This window comes from Bubalus kerabau, chromosome 5, assembly GCF_029407905.1.
Source record: "Bubalus kerabau isolate K-KA32 ecotype Philippines breed swamp buffalo chromosome 5, PCC_UOA_SB_1v2, whole genome shotgun sequence".
Taxonomy (NCBI): Eukaryota; Metazoa; Chordata; class Mammalia; order Artiodactyla; family Bovidae; genus Bubalus; species Bubalus kerabau.
Genome location: NC_073628.1, coordinates 42,179,344 through 42,199,158, shown reverse-complemented (window position 1 = coordinate 42,199,158; position 19,815 = coordinate 42,179,344). Strand labels below are relative to the sequence as shown.

At 38.4% G+C, this 19,815-nt stretch overlaps 1 protein-coding gene across 11 annotated transcripts in view; it reads left to right on the top strand.

The window, feature by feature from the left end:
* Nucleotides 1-19,815, top strand: part of LOC129652658 (disks large 1 tumor suppressor protein-like) — a 690,295-nt gene that overhangs the window by 297,612 nt on the left and 372,868 nt on the right. The window contains exon 3 of one of the 11 annotated variants that reach the window (XR_008714656.1): nucleotides 7,339-8,732. The exons of the other annotated variants lie outside the window; for them this stretch is intronic. The gene's annotated coding sequence lies outside the window, so the exon portion shown is untranslated. Of the gene's footprint in view, nucleotides 1-7,338; nucleotides 8,733-19,815 lie in introns of those variants that run through there. 11 annotated transcript variants of the gene reach the window in all.

Here is a 19,815-nt window from a genome sequence, read left to right as displayed (position 1 = left end):
CGCTAATTTTTCAGCTGGCTGTATTTTAGGAGAGTGTTAATGATGGTTATGATGGGAAGAGAGTCGATGCTAACATTAGGTCAAAGCCCTGGAGGTGAGAGAGAGAGAAAGGGACGAGAGGAGAGAAAGAGAAAGGTTTTCTATAGCTATTGATGGAAGTCCAGTATGATACATCTGAAATTTACCATGTCCAATATTGCATCCTTCATGCTCTGGTCCAAACCCGCTTCTCCCACTGTCATCTCCATTTTAATAAATAGTGACTCGGTTATTCCAGTTTTTTAGACTTAAAAACTCTCTGTAGCCTCTCTGGCTTTTTTGATGACTCTTGAACATGCAATAAAACATTCTTTTCCTAACGTGTTTTTTCACTTTCTCATCTCTTTTCCTGAAATACTTTACCTCTGGATAATTACATGACTTGCCTCCATTTTTTTCTTCACATGTCTGCCCAGATTTCACCTCATTACTGACCACTTGATATAAAATAGTATTTTTTATATTCCTAATCCTTTTACCCTATTTTTTCCAGAGCACTTATCACCACTGGACACATATCATATATTAATTTATTTTATATAATTCTTACATTTTTTTGCCCTCATATATGAATGTAAGCTCCATTAGAATGTAGGCACTTAGGTATCTGGTATCGCTGGTGGCTCAGATGGTAAAGAATCAGCCTGCAATGTGGGAGACCTAGGTTCGATCCCTGGGTCAGGAAGCTCCCCAGGAGAAGGGAATGGCAGCCCACTCAAGTATTCTTGCCTGGAGAATCCTAAGGACAGAGAAGCCTGGTGAACTACAGTCCATGTGGTCACAAAGAGTCAGATACAACTGAGTGACTGACACACTTTTCCATTAGAGTAGGGACTACATCTGTCTTTTTTGTCATCCACTCCTATAATCTCTGTGCTTCTCAACCAGCTTCTGTTGAATGAATAAATATATTTTTTTATTGAGAGGCTGTGTCAAATGGAAGTACAAATGAAGAATCAAGAGTAGGAAGAATCTGAAGTCTTAGCTTACCTCTGATATTTATAAATTCTTAAAATTTAGGCAAGTGTCTAATTTCTCTGAGCTTCAGATTTGTTACCTATAAATTTTGGCAGCTGGACTATAAACAATCTAAGGACTTTACTTTTCCTAAGTGGTGCTTATGATCCTATATGTCTTCATTCTTTTGATTCTTTCCCAGATGTTTTGGTCACAGTATATGATAAGGTGTCTGTGGGCCGATGTTGAGGAGTCATTCTGTAAGGTGGCCTGGGCTGGTAGTAAATGGCTTCGTTGTTCAGGCAGCTGTAAATTATATGAGAAGCTCTCAGAACATCATCTAAGAACTGCTACCTACATCAGTGCCCTGGGCTTTCCCCATAGAATGAACTATGATTGACTACCCCCAAACTATGTTTTTTACCCCCGTTCTGAACATCTAATATTGTAAAGCTGTAAATTTTGACTTAGGAATGATTTAAATCACCACTAATTATAAATGAACAAAATTAATGATTGTAGACTCTCCAGATTTCAAGCTGCAGTTGAAGTCCTCAGACACCTAGTGTTTTAAAACTGTTCTACTTAAACTTAAAAGCTTCTGCACAACAAAGGAAACTATAAGCAAGGTGAAAAGACAGCCTTCAGAATGGGAGAAAATAATAGCAAATGAAGCAACTGACAAACTAATCTCAAAAATATACAAGCAACCCCTACAGCTCAATTCCAGAAAAATAAGTGACCCAATCAAAAAATGGGCCAAAGAACTAAATAGACATTTCTCCAAAGAAGACATACAGATGGCTAACAAACACATGAAAAGATGCTCAACATCACTCATTATCAGAGAAATGCAAATCAAAACCACTATGAGGTACCATTTCACGCCAGTCAGAATGGCTGTGATCCAAAAGTCTACAAGCAATAAATGCTGGAGAGGGTGTGGAGAAAAGGGAACCCTCTTACACTGTTGGTGGGAATGCAAACTAGTACAGCCACTATGGAGAACAGTGTGGAGATTCCTTAAAAAACTGGAAATAGAACTGCCTTATGACCCAGCAATCCCACTGCTGGGCATACACACCGAGGAAACCAGAAGGGAAAGAGACACGTGTACCCCACTGTTCATCGCAGCACTGTTTATAATAGCCAGGACATGGAAGCACCCTAGATGTCCATCAGCAGATGCATGGATAAGAAAGCAGTGGTACATATACACAATGGAGTATTACTCCGCCATTAAAAAGAATACGTTTGAATCAGTTCTAATGAGGTGGATGAAACTGGAGCCTATTATACAGAGTGAAGTAAGCCAGAAAGAAAACCACCAATATAGTATACTAACACAAATATATGGAATTTAGAAAGATGGTAACGATAACCCTGTATGCGAGACAGCAAAAGAGACACAGATGTATAGAACTGTCTTTTGGACTCTGTGGGAGAGGGCGAGGGTGGGATGGTTTGGGAGAATGGCATTGAAACATATATAATATCATATATGAAACGAATTGCCAGTCCAGGTTCGATGCATGATACAGGATGCTTGGGGCTGGTGCACTGGGACAACTCAGAGGGATGGTATGGGGAGGGAGGAGGGAAGGGGGTTCAGGATGGGGAACACGTGTACACCTGTGGCGGATTCATGTTGATGTGTGGCAAAACCAATACAATATTGTAAAGTAATTAACCTCCAATTAAAATAAATAAATTTATATTAAAAAAAAAACTGTCCTGAGTATGCTATTTGTGCTATTGAATGCAGACTAGACTTTATCCATGAATGGTGCCTCTGTGAACTCTCTTATCAGAACTCTTTGGTTGCTTCTTCCTTAAAAATGTCTAAACTACTGTGTTCCATTTCTCTTCTCTACAGAGCTTTACAGATGATAGCTCCTTACAACACAAACTTCATAATTCACACAAATCGCTGAAACTTCACCTTGAGAGGCTTTTCTCTAAAATACAGATGACAGTATTTAAATAGATTGTATTATGTTGCCCTAATAAACATTGATAAAACGAGGTCCCAGAATTACAGACTCAATATTTGTACTATGTAAAGCAGAGGAGGGCATGGCAACCCACTCCAGTGTTCTTACCTGGAGAATCCCTGTGGACAGAGGAGCTTGGCAGGCTGCAATCCATGGGGTTGCAAGAGTTGGACATGACTGAGTGACTAAGCACCACACATTGAAAGCAGTGAAGAAATGCACAATTAAGGAAGTACTTATTATAACGTTTCATAAAGTTAATGGCCCATATGAATATGCTCCAAGTTCACTATTGGTAAACTTCAGTATTAATAGTTTCGGATGGATTTGGAAGGGACATTGGTGTTTTTCAACTTAGTTTTGGGAAAAGGAAAGATTTTAAAACATTCTTGAATTTTTTCCATTACTTTTTAAAGTTATAAGCCTTTGTGGTTTGGGACTAAGAAATAACATATTACATGGTTTTATTTTGGGCTTAAAGGAATTGCCTAGCTGTGCGTTATCCTGAAGTAGGGGTGTATAAAAAGAAACAGATCATTAAGTTAGAGTCATTAGAAAAATACCATTTTTTATTTAAAAATCAAAATGTAATTAGTCATTTGAGTGTTTCTTGTTTGAAATAACTTGCTGTCATCAGCAGAATAGTGGAGATTAACTTGTGTTGCTTTTTTTTTTTTTTAATTTTATTTTATTTTTAAACTTTACATAACTGTATTAGATTTGCCAAATATCAAAATGAATCCGCCACAGGTATACATGTGTTCCCCATCCTGAACCCTCCTCCCTCCTCCCTCCCCATTCCATCCCTAATGATGGCTTTATTTGTGGGAAAAATAAACAGTGGTAAATGATCATGTAGATCATTTGCATGATGTGATAAACTTTAATATCTTTAATCTACAATTGACGTGGAGTTTTAAAAATGTTTATTTGTATTTGTTTGGCTGCGTTGGGTCTTAGTTGTGGCACGTGGGCTCTAGTTCCCTGACCAGGGATCGCACTTGGGACACTTGCATTGGGAGCGTGGAGTACAAGCCACTGGACCACCAGGGAAGTGCTCAGCCATGGATTCTTAATCCCAACAGGGTGCCCTGGTTGGCAGAAGTGTTTAGAGGGTGGCCAGAAGGGATGGTGCACCAGGAGTGGGGAGGGGAGGAGATAGAAGGTAAAGATGCCCCAACCACATCCAACTTTCATGTTTTCTTGTGGTCTACCTTTACTTTTGGAATCATGAAGTTATTTTTCTTAGAAAATTTTCTTCTGTTTGCTTTCTGCCAAAATTTTTCCTTCTCTATTCTTTTCTAGTCCAGTTGATTTTATATTTATCTTTTCTTTCTCCTTGTATGTCAACCAAGTATAAGCTACAGAGTCTTTCAGGAAATATTTTATCAGTTCAGAGATATTGAAAGGTGAGAACTTTGCCAAGGTAAAGCTGCCTGATTTCTTTTCTGTGCTGCTTTCCCAGTATATTAAAAAATGGACTTCCATCCTCTTCCTATTCATTAGCATTGGGGACTATTTATATCACAAGTCTGCTGGGCTTCTGGTACTTGATTATGTTTTTTAAGCACTTGACTAATATTGAGCCAGAGCCTCCAGTTCTCAAACCATAATTTTGGGGGATTGATTTGGCTGTCCTGAAAAGCTGCATTAGCCTTTCTGTCTACCAGGACTCCATCGACCATGGGAAGAATTAGTTCTCTGATTCAGTGATCATTTAGGGATGCCAATAAGCTGGTTTATTTCATATACAGCTGACCTTAAAACTATATGTTTTATAAAACTGCAGGTTATTGATAATCCACTCAAATTAAATTATGCTTCCATTGCTGTTTATTAACTTCATTCTTTATTGAGTCCCTAGAAGTATTGGCAAGTACATGAGAACTTCCTAAATGTGCAGTTCTTCTCCTTTAGGAAGGAAAAAGAGGAAGGGAAAGAGACCATATTCTCATTGCATCTAGTACCTACTTAGCAGTCACAGTATTTTCTTCAGATAGGAACTTACATTTACCACCAAGCCATGAGATTCTTGAGAGAAGATCCTTGAATTCTCCTTTCATTTTCTTCTAGTTTAGGGTCTACTACATAATGGAGAAACAAATATTTTGCAGGCACAGAACCATATCATCAGGCTTCTTTCAGAGCTGTGATCCCTTCTACCTCCCAATTTGGGGCTCCTGTGGTTTATTTTAGAGGTTCTATGGATAATGATTCTTTTCAGTTCTTTGTATTCACAGATGGAGAAGGTGGACTGCTGGTTGCTCAGTTATTTTTAGTTAGAGTAAAGGAGTAATACTAAACACTTGAGTGCTTTTGGATTCTTTTCCAGTAAACGTCAAGATGTGTGGCTCCTCCTACAGCTTTATCACATGCTCTCCTCTCACTCTTAGGCCACTGGCAGTCACTCAGATCTTCAACGGAACCGTGTTGCTTCTCTTTCCCCTGCCTGGAATATGATTCCACTGTCTTCATTCTGCCCATCTGCCATCTTTCACCTTGCAAATTGTTATTCATTCTTTAGCTCTCACCTGGGAGCAGGGAAGCCTTTCCTGATAACCCACAAATGGTCATGTCCCTCAGTTGTGCTGTATTTTACTTTTTCTACATTGCACTTACTGTAGTTTTCATTTATTTATGTATTTGATTATTTTTGTTTCTCCCACAAGATCGTAAATTCCAGGAAGGTAAGGGCCATTATTTTATCATTTTATCCCCTGTGTCTTGAATAGTTCAACTCAGTGCATTAAAATGGTACTGAATAAATGAAAACTCAGCTGTGTTTTGTCTTGTTTTTTGTTTGTTTGTTTGTTTGTTTTTCCCCCTGGCAAAGCAGAGTTTCCCATAAATGTAATGGGAAGGCCTTCTGTGTAGATAGAACTGAGTTCATTCTGGCTGCCCTGCTCAAGTCCCTATCTGCATCCCCTTTAACCTTTGTACTTCTCAGGCATTGGCTGAGCAGGAAATCGGCACAGGAAAAAGAAAGGTTTTTTTGGTTCATATTCTGTTGCATCATCTGTAATACACACTCACTCCTCCTCTTTCTTGCTACCTGTACACTCCTCCTGGCCCATTATTTTGCCGCTCCGAGGTTTCAAGATAGTGTCTCAATGCCAACATTCCTCCTACCCGGTGGAAAACCGTACCAGATATTTTGAAATATAATTCTTAGAACTCTGCCCAACCAAAGGCCCAAATAACTGAACATCAGGATGCTAAAATTAATACTTAGATTATAGAACTCAATCCTTCTAGTTAATGAAGGACTATTTATAAATAGAAGTAATATTAAATTAACTAGTGAAATTGAGTATACCACTTTAGAAACAGTTAATTAGAAACAGTTATCTGTTGCATAATAATAGTTTATGTTGTAGATATATCTGACTGGATTCACAGATCAAAAAAAATGTACCCTTTTCTGTTAAACTTGTTTAAAGCTCAAGCCCAGCTAATAAGTGCTGAGCAGTAATTTGATCCTTTAAAGTTTTTCCTTGTTTGAATTGGGGTCAAAATCATCTCCTGAGTGAGAAAGGACACAGCTGGGAACTGACAGAGAAGTCAGGTGGGGTGTGAGCTGAAGAGAAGCAAGAGAGCCTTCCGCAGTGTGACCGGTGAACATTTTCTTAGTCCCTGTGTTTTTCTGAATGTTGCTCTACTCTTCTGATTGTGGAAGGGGGAGAGGCAGTTTCCAAATGTCTTGCATGGTCTTTTGGAGGAAATAGGAAACAAAGTGGCCTCATCCTTCTGGGCCTCGAGTCCTGGAGAATTGACACACTAATAAGACAGCGATGGAGTAAGCAGCTCAGGTGGATAATTTCGATTTGAAGAGCCACAGGACTGCCTTAAGAGGTAGTCCAGCCCTGTCTTGAGTTGAGATGCTGACATCTCCTTTGCTGTGGCCTGATGCATGGTACTGTGCCTCTATCAGTGTAGAGCAATCCAGGAATAGGAAGTGGCTTGTTGCACAGTAATCTTACCCCAGGTTGTTAAGACTGTGGGGTCAGGCCACTGCTGAGCCCTCCTGCCAACCCCATTCCAAATGTTCAGCAGAGCTGAGCTTTTTATGAGGCTATCTCACAAGTGATTGTCCCTCGGGAGTCATCGCAGCTGGAATGGTTGTTTACCAAACTGATTAAAGAATCAATGAGACAGAACAGGGTGGTAATAATGGCATACACTATTGGACAGCTTTTCATATGCTTATTTACTGTCCATATATATTTTGGGGAAGATGTTCAATTATTACCCCAACTTTTTGTTTGAGTTGTCTATTTTTCTGTGGTTGGGTTTTAAGACTTTTTGGGGTATATTTTGGTTTCAAGTAATTTTTTTTTTGTTTTATCAGATACGTGTTTTCCAGATATCTTCCTCCAGTTTGTGGCTTGTCTTCTCACTCCCTTAACAGTTTCAAGAGAGAAGTTTTAAATTTTAATAAAGTATAAGTGATCAGAAAAAAAAAAAGAACAGGATGGTAGGACAGAGTTGAATGGGGAAAGACATGGCACATGCTGACAGGAGAAGCTAGCGACACTGACAGAATCGCAGTGTTACTGTGGGACTCGGATGTGTAGTGGCGAGTACTTGGAGAAGTTGGAAGCTCAGTGACGATCCTCCCAGAAAACTGTTCTTCTGCCAGCGATATTACTCCTACTCCCCAGGATGTCTTTCCCAGGTTGGAGCTCTTAGCATTTTTTGCATGCTTATTATGACAGACACTCTATACATAGCTTCACATCCTCACAACAACCCTAGAAGACTGGACCTCCAGGCTTATATTCCTGTAAGTCTTTCTTGCCAATCCTATGTGTCCTGACTCACTTTTGACTTCCCAGGCTTAGATGGAATGGCCCAGAGAGAGTTTGGGCTCTGGATTCTGAAGCAGCCACTGGGAACTGGATGATATGACACAGAACTATGGAGGAATTAGCTCTGTGGGAAACTGAGATGGGAGATAGAGGTGAATTATCAGGCAGATATTAACATGTTTTTAAACTGTGGTGCTGGAGAAGCCTCTTGAGAGTCCCCTTAACAGCAAGGAGATGAAACAACTCAATCGTAAAGGAAACCAACCCTGAATGTTTATTGGAAGGACTGATGCTGAAGCTGAAGTTCTAATACTTTGGCCACCTGATGATGCAAAGAGCTGACTCACTGGAAAAAACCCTGATGCTGGGAAAGACTGAGGGCAGGAGAAGAAGGGGACATCAGAGGATGAGATGGCATCATTGACTCAATGGACTTAAGTTTGAGCAAACTCAGAGACATAGTGAATGACAGGGAAGCCTGGTGTGTTGCAGTCCATGGGACTGCAAAGAGTCGGAATGACTTAGCAACTAAACAGCCACAACTCAGCGAATGACATCGTGGTATGATTTCTTTTTGCAAATCTTCCAAAGTAATACCCTGTGGTGTGGGACCTACTTAGGGCTCTTCATGAAGCTAGAGTAATCATGCATTACACTGCACTGCTTTGCATATTTCCTTGCTTTCCCTTCCCGTTTTCTCTCACTGCTCCCCCTAAATAAAGGGCTTTTATCTTCTAAAGAAAGTATCAGTCCTTTAACAGCTCTCAAGTTCTGCTTTCTAGAGGAGCTGACATAAGACATACTATCATCTGAAATTTGGCAAAATTAAGATATATATCATTTCCCTTACAAATATTTATTCTCTTCTTGTATTGTTGGATCTTTTCCTAGGTGGTATATTATTCTCTCCTACATGTAACATCTAATCCTATCCACAATATATTGACATTTTCTTTTTTAAAAAATTTTATTTATTTTAATTAGAGGCTAATTACTTTACAATATTGTATTGGTATCAAAAGTTGCTTTATTATCAGTGAGATTGTAGTTGGCTTCATTTTTCTATGAAATCATGCACAAATATTTTAGACTTTTTAAAAAATATTTTGGACTTTAGAACTAAATAAAAAAAATTCTTATGTTTTTATCTTTTATATATCCTGGAAATTAGGAGCTGATTTTATATTCATCATATTGCTTATCACAGAGCCTGGCACATTGCATGTTCTCAATAAATGTTTCTTGAATGAAGGAATGATAATAATATCAAGCCACTAAAATATAGAAGCAACTCTGTTCTTCTTTAGGTTTCTTTCCCCACTTTGGACCATTTCATAAGTTTTCTATGCAGCTCCTCCTTATACACAACTTTTGCTATTGAAATGTTTAACCCAGAGGGAGTTGATTGTGCTATTTAAGTTTTTCAGGAATTTTGTTGACTTCTTGTTATAGATCAGATTGATTTTTAAATTACTTTGGATAGACCCAGTGAGTTTTACAATTGAGGTCATGTATTTGGAGAAAGGTATTATCTCAGTAGGATTGTAGTTATTGCTTAGGATTTTTCAGCTGCTGAATATTAAAAAAAAAAGACACATCAGTAGGCCTGTATCAACAAATACCAACCAAGAAGTAAATTCTTTTAGTTTCAAGGATGCTGCAATTTGGAATGATGAGTCAATAGAATCATTCACATTTAAATGCTAAAGATTAAAGATTATTTTATACTTCAGGTAGTACCCTTATTGGGATGCTTTTGCATGAAAAACACTATAAACATCTTGACTATTTGATATAGACTATTATTTCAATCTCTGCTGCTGCTACTGCTGCTAAGTCGCTTCAGTCGTGTCCGACTCTGTGCGACCCCATAGATGGCAGCCTACCAGGCTCTGCTGTCCAGGCAAGAACACTGGAGTGGGTTGCCATTTCCTTCTCCATTGCATGAAAGTGAAAGTGAAGCGACCCCATGGGCTGCAGCCTACCAGGCTCCTCCATCCATGGGATTTTCCAGGCAAGAGTACTGGAGTGGGGTGCCTTTGCCTTCTCCAATTTCAATCTCTAATTCTATTTAAATGTTCATAAAGAAGTATGGAGATCTTTGCTGGGAAATTCTACAAGCTGTTCTGTCCTTGCATTAGTTAACACTAGCTGCTGTAACAGATAAACTGGAATCTCAGGGGCTATACATTATAAGCATTTATTTCTTTTTTGCATCAAAGACTAATGGATTGAAACATGTAAAATATCATGTATGAAACGAGTTGCCAGTCCAGGTTCGATGCACGATACTGGATGCTTGGGGCTGGTGCACTGGGACGACCCAGAGGGATGGAATGGGGAGGGAGGAGGGAGGAGGGTTCAGGATGGGGAACACATGTATACCTGTGGCAGATTCATTTTGATATTTGGCAAAACTAATACAATTATGTAAAGTTTAAAAATAGAATAAAAAAAAATTTTTTTAAATAAATAAATAAATGATTTTGTGAAAAGAAAAAAAAAAGACTAATGGAGATGTACATACATAGTTAGGTCATTTTCACTCCAGAATTAACTGAAGAATTTAGTCTTCTTTCATCATGTCATTCCACCATTTGCCATCTTAAGCAGGAAGTTGGGGGAGACTCTTATGGTCATCTGCTGGATAATTTCCATTCTAGCCAGCAAAAGGGTAAATAAAGAAGGGAGTCACTTGCAAAAAGTTACTATTGGCCAGGTCTAGTTGACGTGGGGCTTCCCAGGTGGTGCTAATGGTAAAGAACCTGCCTGACAATACAAGACTTAAGGTATGCAGGTTTCATCCCTGGATCAGGAAGATCCCCCCAGAGGAGGGCATGGCAGCCCACTCCAGTATTTTGGCCTGGAGAATCCCGTGGACAGAAGAGCCTGGAGGGCTACAGTCCGTAGGGTCTCAAAGAGTCAGACATGACTGAAGCGATGTAGCATGCACGCACATGATGTGCATAATTCCCACCCCCATTTCACAAGCCAGAACTAAGTCATATGGCCATGTCGACATGCCAGGGAAGCTGGAAATTGTGATATGGCTGTGTGTTCAAAAGGATTTTAGTATGACTGGCAAACTCACAGTTCTTAAAGAGTGTCAATCTTAAAGTATTAGAGGGTAGCCTGACTAGCTCAGTTGGTAGAGCATGAGATCTTAAAGGATTTGAGGGCATTTTTGAAGATTAATCATATCTCAACATTTTCCCAGTGTTTTTTTTTCTAAGTTACATTTATCAATTTAATGGTAAAGGCTGCTTGCTCTATGAAAACAAAATGAGGTGGATATCAGGCTTCATAGGCAAAGAAATTCTAGAGGGTTGATGTACCTTGAGTGATTTTTTTTCTTTTTGACTCTAAAATATTTTATTTTTAAAGCTCCTAAGTGGGTAAAAACATATTTTTAATAAGTGGATGGGTTTTTTTAAATAGTTTGAATTCTTGTTTACCAGATTGAAACTGCAACTTTAGGATCTGGAAACTTAGGAATTTGGAATTCTTTCCTGTGTCAACATGAGTAAATCATATCTTAAAATAATGACCTGTATCTAATTGAATATTTACAACACCTCAAAGAATGTCAACTATGATAATTTTATAAATTATAATTACTGGTTTTACAAATCCAGTAGATATCTCAATTTTAGGGTTTCCTTATGTAGTTTTGACATTGGCTGCCTAAATAACATGGACAGACTATAGATGCAGAAGTTAATATGCATTTTTTTTTAAAATTTAAATTTATTTAGTTTAATTGGAGGCTAATTACTTTACAATATTGTATTGGTTTTGCCATACATCAACATGAATCTGCCACGGGTGTACATGTGTTCCCCATCGTGAACCGCCTTCCCACCTCCCTCCCCGTACCAGCCCTCTGGGTCATGCACCAGCCCCAAGCATCCTGTATCCTGCATCAAACCTGGACTGGTGATTCGTTTCTTATATGATATTATACATGTACAAGCAATAAATGCTGGAGAGGGTGTGGAGAAAAGGGAACCCTCTTACACTGTTGGTGGGAATGCAAACTAGTACAGCCACTATGGAGAACAGTGTGGAGATTCCTTAAAAAACTGGAAATAGAACTGCCTTATGACCCAGCAATCCCACTGCTGGGCATACACACCGAGGAAACCAGAAGGGAAAGAGACACGTGTACCCCACTGTTCATCGCAGCACTGTTTATAATAGCCAGAACATGGAAGCAACCTAGATGTCCATCAGCAGATGAATGGGTAAGAAAGCAGTGGTACATATACAAAAAGGAGTATTACTCAGCCATTAAAAAGAATACATTTGAATCAGTTCTAATGAGGTGGATGAAACTGGAGCCTATTATACAGAGTGAAGTAATCCAGAAAGAAAAACACCAATACAGTATACTCATGTATATATATGGAATTTAGAAAGATGGTAACTATAACCCTGTATGCGAGACAGCAAAAGAGACACAGATGTATAGAACTGTCTTTTGGACTCTGTGGGAGAGGGCGAGGGTGGGATGATTTGGGAGAATGGCATTGAAACATGTATAATATCATATAAGAAATGAATCGCTTTCTTTACTCTTTTTTGAAGTATAATTGACAATAAGATTTTAAGACATTTAAAGTGTACATCATGTGTATATATGTTTTGTGAAAGAGTTAATGAACACCTTACAGGTTTGTTATTCTTTTTTTCCCAGAGAGAATATTTAGGTTCTTATTTCTTGGCGAAATTTAATTATACAATATAGTGTTATCAACTATTGTTGTCTTGTTATATATTAAATCCTCAGACCATATCATCTTACAACCAAGTTTGTGGTAGTATCCATTCTTGATTCATAAGTGTATTTATTCATACAAAAATGAATAAGACAGTCTTTTCTCTTAACAAGACTGAAACTTGTATGTGAGACAGACAGTTAATAAATACAATGCCATTTGGCACATTTACTAAAGAGGAATTAACAAGAGTCTGGTTAAAACACAGATACAATTGTCTTGAAAGGTGATCAGAAGTTTGATCTACAATGGAAAAGGAAAAGACTTTTTTTTAAATAGAGATAAAAAGTATATACAAAAGTCTAAGTCATGAAAGAGAATGGTGTGTTTAGTGAATGTTGACTCCATCCAGGTAGCTAGAGAACAGTGGAGATACTGGTATTTTACAGTTCTCAGTATGCCTCAACATACACTAAGATGTAGTCCTAACCAAGGAATATGACTTGGGTTGTGAGAAGGTCTTGAAATTCCATTAAATAAAAAATAATGAAAATTGCTTGAAAAGTTTTGGGAGGATGTGTGGGATGAAATACAACTTTGGAAAGATGTGAGTGAGCTATCCTGAAATAAAGGACATTAAATAAAGGATATAAATTTAGTCTTATGGTCCAGAGGAAACAAGACTAAAGGATGCAAGTTATCTTGAGGTTTCATCTTAAAATGTGCAAGACTTCCAAAGTGCTGGCACACTTCACCTCACTGTGGATGACCAGAAGGCAGATAATCCTTTGTTAGATTATTATAAAGGGGATTGTATGTTGACTCTAAGGTGTTATGATTCTGGGAAATATTGTAACTTGGATTCTTTACCTGGACTGTGTGGATCAAATCCAGGCTTTGCAACTTTCTATAGGTGTGGCTTAGGGGCAAGTGATTTAAACTTTGCACATCTATAAATAAGGATATTATAATACTGTCCTCGAAGAGTGTTCCTGAAAGTTAACTGATATAATCTATGTAAAATGCCTAGCATAGTTTCTGGCAAAAGGTAAACATACTATAAATATTAATCATTTTTATCATCATGTTGTGGTTCAGAACAAGCCTCCCCCAAATATTTCACAATGGCATAATTATTATTTTGAACTGTAAGTTACTTGAGAAATAGCCAGTGCAAGAAGAAAACTCTGACCCTTCTCTGTCTCCCTGAAAGTGGGAAATAAACTACCCAGGTGAAAGGTGCTCTTCATGCATCTAAAGTATTAATAGAAGGATCCACTTTTCCCCAGAGATAGGAAATTGGGGGCTAAGAAGCCTGTATAAATGAACTTTGTTGTTTTAATTTACTACCCTAAACCCAAACTCTGTTTAGATTCTTCACTAAGTACCCAAAACCCAGGTTACCTTGTCTTGCCAATTCCTCACAAATTTATTATTATTTTTTAAATTTATTATTTAAAAAGCATAAAAAACTGCCTGTTTGCCCACTTTTTAAGTTCCATCTGTGAGGCCTTTGTGCACACAGTTAAATTTGTTTTTCCCCTGTTTATCCATGTCAATTTTCTTGTTATTCCAGCCACAAGAACTCAAGATGGGTAGAGGGGGAAGTTCCCTCTCCCCAACACCAATCATTATTAGATGCTTGATAAATGAGCCTTTGTTATGTTTAGTGACTTATGACCTGTAATGGACAGCACTGATGAAGAGCAAATATTGGTAAACATTTTCTGTAACTGGCCCGATAGCAAATATTTTAGCATCTGTGGCTCACTAAGAGACTTTGTTGAATATTGCCCTTTGTTTGTGTTTGTTTGTAGTTTTATAACACTTCAGAAATGTAAAAACCATTTTTAGTTCATACGAAAGTAGGACTGTGGGGCAGATTTGGCATATGGCTACTGACCTCTGATGTATATAAATAGAAAAATTAACCAAATAACTAAGAAGCATAGAGTTAAGAGAAAGCAATTGTGTTCATTAATAAGTTAAGGTGAAAATACTGATATTTACAGAGCATACATGTATGAGTGGGATGTTGCAGGTCCTGACTTGGATGAGGAAAGAAGTGCTTGCCTGATGGAGCTACTTAGATTGAAGAGGAAGAAAGTAGAATCACAAAAATGCCTATTATAGCATCAGATATAAATGTTATGTAAGAGCCCCAGAATAGCACGATGGCTGTAAACATGTCGGATATAAAAGCCAAGAGCCTAATTACAGTTCTCATCTAGTCTAATCCTGTTACCATTAGCAACAGGGAGATAGCATCTGGGTTTGCTATCCCACTAGTCTGATTTTTCCAGCTTTTCTCTCCCCTAGCAGTTGCTACCACTGTAGAGTACTGTAGGGACAGAGATATCCAAAGACATGTGCTGGTTGTTTCAGGCCAGGCCTCCTGGGGTGAGGGGACAGTCTCTTGGTGGACTTTTTATAGGTCATGATTCGTTCCGTGCTTTGGAAATCCTACAATAAATTTTTAGTTCATTCTTTCAAAGCAGATTAAATTCTGGAAATAGATGCTTGCTAACCTATTTCCATAGTGTGCTCGGCTCCAGACTAGGACGTTGTTTTCACATTCGCATTTCCCTGCACCCACATCTTGTCCTGCTGCCACCAATATTATTTCCACCCAGGAAACCAAGTTAGCACAAGTTGCTTAGTTAGCAAAGAATTGGACAAAGAGGGTTAGATATTCTTAAGGAATATGTACCTCAAGCTAAGGCAGCCTGATGGATTGCTTTTCTCTACGTTAGGGATATTAGAATCAAGACTCAGGAATCAAAGAACTTTTCTGTTTAGATAGTGTTGAATTAAGACTGACAAACTCTTACTCCCCAGTTCCCTTTTCTATTCGTCACCAATGCACTGTTTCCTCCAATGCCACTGGATAGTTTATAGCTTTCTAAAATAAATGTGCGAACATTTTAGAGCCTACTATGTGTCAGGTTATGACAGTGGGAATATGGTGATGAACAGAAAGCAAATTACTGACCTTCAAGGAACTCAGTTAAATTTAGTACTAAAATGACTATGAGAGAGCACAGACATGCACAGAACGCTGAACAGGAGCAGCAGACTCAGCCAGCAGAAGTTAGAGTAAAATGATACTGGAGGAGTTCGGCAATAAGAAGGAGAAAAACTTTACAGGCTGAGAGAACAGTATGTACGAAGGAAGGTGGTATAGCATGCCCAGCTAGCTACTAATAATTTTGTGTGACTCAAGTGATGGGTGGAAGTAGGGAAGGTGCCAGACTGGGAGAATAAAGATGTGAGCAGTGGCCAAGTTATGAAGGCGCATATATTATGTTAATGAGTTCATGTTTCATCTAAATGGCAGTTGGGAAACTTCCCTTGGGGTAAGTTGTTTCTGCAGATCAATGTTTTAATAGTTAATAGTTTTCTTTTACTAAAGGATGACTTTTTAAATTTTGTTTTAAAACTTTTTATTTTGTATTGGGTATAGCCAATTAAAAATGTTATGATAGTTTCAGGTGAACAGTGAAGGGACTCAGCCGTACATATACATGTATCCATTCTCTCCCAAACTCCTCTCCCATCCAGGCTGCCACATAACATTGAGCAGAGTTCCCTGTGCTATACAGTAGGCCCTTGGTTATCCATTTTAAATATAGCAGTATGTATATGTCCATCCCAAACTCCCTAATTATCTTTTCCTCCCTCCTTCCCCCTAGCAACCAGAAGTTCATTTTCTAAGTTTGTGAGTCTCTTTCTCTTTTGTAAGTTCATTTGTATCATTTATTTTTAGATTACACATATAAGGAATGTCATATGATATTTCTCCTTTTATGATTTATTTCATTCAGTATAATCTCTAGGTTCATCCATGTTGCTGCAAATGCCCTTATTTCATTCCTTTTAATGGCTTAGTAATATTCCATTGTATACACATACCACTTCTTTATCCATTCCTCTGTTGATGGACATATAAGTTGTTTCCATGTCTTTGTTATTTTAAACAGTACTGCAGTGAACATTGGGGTTCATGTATCCTTTCAGATCATTTTTTTCTTTGGATATATGCCCAGGTCTTCAGGGTCTTATGGTAGCTCTATTTTTAGTTTTTTAAGGAACCTCTATACTCTTCTCCACAGTGCATGCCTGCTAAGTAGCTTATTAGTCCTATGGAAGTGAGGAAGATGGAGCGAATATATCTTTACAATAATCTAGTCTAACATAGCAATAATACTAATTGCAACAACAGTATTCCTTTGTGAGGATTAAATGAAAAATAGCATAGGTAAACTAGTTAGCATAGAATAATCCTCATATAAAAATACTACTGTTGCTATGTAAGACTAGATTATTGTTAAGATATAATCAGTCCAACCTCCTCACTTCCATGGAACTAATATTTTTGTGTGAGGATTAAATGAAAAAGAACACATGTAAACTAGTCAGCATAGAATCTGTCATATAAAAAGCTTTTAATAATTGCCAGCTATTATTATTATTCAAGGGATTAGATCTGACAGAGTGCCAGAAGAACTATGGACAGAGTTTTGTGACCTTGTACCAGAGGCAGTGATCAAGACCATCCCCAAGCAAAAGAAATGCAAAAAGGCAAAATGATTGTCTGATGAGGCCTTACAAATAGCTGAGAAAATAAGAGAAGCTAAAGGCAAAGGTGAAAAGGAAACATACACCCATTTGAATGCAGAGTTCCAAAGAATAGCAAGGAGAGATAAGAAAGCCTTCCTCAGCAATCAATGCAAAGAAATAGAAAAAAACAATAGAATGAAAAAGACTAGAGATCTCTTCAAGAAAATAAGAGATAACAAGGGAACATTTCATGCAAAGATGGGCATAATAAAGGACAGAAATGGTATGGACCTAACAGAAGCAGCAAATATTAAGAAGAGGTGTCAAGAATACTACAGAAGAACTACACAAAAAAGATCTTCATGGACCAAATAACCATGATGGTGTGATCACTCACCTAGAGCCAGACATCCTGGAGTGTGAAGTCAAGTGGGCCTTAGGAAGCATCATTATGAACAAAGCTAGTGGAGGTGATGGAATTCCAGTTGAGCTATTTCAAACCCTAAAAGATGATGCTGTGATAGTGCTGCCCTCAATATGCCAGCAAATTTGGAAAACTCAGCAGTGGCCACAGGACTGGAAAAGGTCAGTTTTCATTCCAATCCCAAAGAAAGGCAATGCCAAAAAATATGCAAAGTACTACACAATTGCACTCATCTCACACACTAGCAAAGTAATGCTCAAAATTCTCTAAGCCAGACTTCAACAGTATGTGAACCAAGAACTTCAAGATGTTCAAGTTGGATTTAGAAAAGGGGAGAGGAACCAGTGATCAAATTGCCAACATCTGTTGGATCATTGAAAAAGCAAGAGAGTTCCAGAAAAACATCTACTTCTGCTTTATTGACTACGCCTAAGCTTTTGACTGTGTGGATCACAATAAACTGTGAAAAATTCTTAAAGAGATGGGACAACCAGACCACCTTACCTGCCTCCTGAGAAATGTGTATGCAGGTCAAGAAACAACAATTAGAACTGGACACAAAACAACAGACTGGTTCCAAATTGGGAAAGGAGTATGTCAAGGCTGTATATTGTCACCCAGCTTGTTTAACTTCTATGCAGAGTACATCATGAGAAATGCTGGGCTGGATGAAGCACAAGCTGGAATCAAGCTTTCTGGGAGATGTATCCATAACCTCAGTTATGCAGATGACACCGTTATGGCAGAAAGCAAAGAAGAACTAAAGAGCCTCTTGATGAAAGTGAAAGAGGAGAGTGAAAAAGTTGGCTTAGAATTCAATATTCAAAAAATGAAGATCATGGCATCTGGTCCCATCACTTCATGGCAAATAGATGGGGAGACAATGGCAACAGTGAGAAACTTTATTTTTTTAGGCTCCAAAATCACTGCAGATGATGACTGCAGCCGTGAAATAAAAGATGCTTGCTTCTTGGAAGGAAAGCTATGACCAACCTAGACAGCATGTTAAAAAGCAGAGACATTACTTTTCCAACAAAGGTCCATCTAGTCAAGGCTATGGTTTTTCCATTAGTCATTTATAGATGTGAGATTTGGACTATAAGGAAAGCTGAGCACTGAAGAATTGATGCTTTTGAACTGTGGTGTTGGAGAAGACTCTTGAGAGTCCCTTGGACTGCAAGGAGATCCAATCAGTCAATCCTAAAGGAAATCAGTCCTGAATATTCATTGGAAGGACTAATGCTGAAAGCTGAAACTCCAATACTTTGGCCACCTAATGTGAAGAACTGACTCACTGGAAAAGATTCTAATGCTGGGAAAGATTGAAGGCAGGAGGAGAAGGTGACAACAGAGGATGAGATGTTTGGATGACATTAATGACTCGATGGACATGAGTTTAAATAAACTCCAGGAGTTGGTGATGGACAAGGGAAGCCTGGTGTGCTGCAGTCCATAGGGTCGCAAAGAGATGGCATGACAGTTCAGTGACTAAACTGAACTTTTTATTTTTTGTTAGATAGTAAATTTGAATAATTTTTTGTATTTGTCAGTTCTGAGAGGAAATGAATGGCATTCTCAAAGACTGGAGTGAAGACAATTTATTGGGTGGATTATTTCAGAGATAAGCCTGCTTAAAGGAAATCATAAAAATTTGGAAGCTACTACTACTAATAGGCCTGTGAGACAAGATTTTACCAGGATTCAGTAACAGCTTCAGCTGTAGGAGAGATGTTGTCTCTTTGGAGCTGTGGTCTTAGAGAAAAGAACACAGCCAATTGTCCAAACCTTGGCCTGGCAGAGAGGGAGCTGGTGGAATAAATACCTTGAAGTTTCTCTCCTCTTCTTTTATGATTTTCTGCCATAGCCTCACATTAGCTGATCTCAGCCAGAGGCCAAAAGGCAAGGAATCTTAATGAGTTAGCCTTTAGAAGTCAGCATCCTGGGTTACAGAGCAAGGAAGAGAAAAGTAGAGAATGGTTGTGAAGCGGCAAACAGGATAACCAGCATGCTTTCTGTGAGTTTTCAAATGAAAAATACCCCTTTTCTTTTCTTTAGTATTTTTTTTTTTGTAATTAGAATCTATCTTACCGGAAAAGTTTTTTGCTTTCTCTTCTTTTTTTTATTTTGTTGTGAGGAATATCAGTACCAAAAACAAAATTTGGGAGAATGGCATTGAAACATGTATAATATCATGTATGAAACGAGTTGCCAGTCCAGGTTTGATGCACGATACTGGAGCTTGGGGCTGGTGCACTGGGATGACCCAGAGGGAGGGTATGGGGAGGGAGGAGGGAGGAGGGTTCAGGATGGGGAAC